The following is a 499-nucleotide window of genomic DNA, read 5'->3' as shown; positions in this document are numbered from 1 at the left end:
GGGGGGGTGTGCCCCCCCGAGTCTGAGACGCCGGCAGCCCCGTGTCACTGTCACATCATGGTTGGCCGTGCCCCGTCGGATGGGGACTCCCTGGGGGACTCCCCCCGTGGAGGGAGCTGCGAGGCAGGGTCTGTCCTGGTGCTGGGCAAGCTGGGACGGACGTCCAGGGGTGCCCATCCAGGGGTGCCCACCTAGGGGTGCTCATCTAAGAGCGCCCATCCAGGGGTGCTCATCCAAGGGTGCCCATCCAGGGGTGCTCATCTAGGATGCCCATCCTAAGGTGTTCATCCCAGGGTGCTCTTCCAAAGGTACTGGTCCAGGGATGCCCATCCAGAGGTGCCCATCTAGGGGTCCCCATTCAGGGGTGTCCATCTAGGGGTGTTCATTCAGGGGTGCTCATCCAGGGGTGCCCATCCAGAGGACCCTGGCCAGCATACCCACCTGAGGATGCTCGTCTAGGGGCACCCATCCAGGGCTGCCCAGGGACCGGGGATCCCCA

The sequence above is a fragment of the Pygoscelis adeliae genome, unplaced genomic scaffold, assembly GCF_000699105.1.
Source record: "Pygoscelis adeliae isolate BGI_AS28 unplaced genomic scaffold, ASM69910v1 Scaffold803, whole genome shotgun sequence".
Taxonomy (NCBI): domain Eukaryota; kingdom Metazoa; phylum Chordata; class Aves; order Sphenisciformes; family Spheniscidae; genus Pygoscelis; species Pygoscelis adeliae.
The sequence above is the reverse complement of the archived record's forward strand: the minus strand, read 5'-3'. Positions refer to the sequence as shown.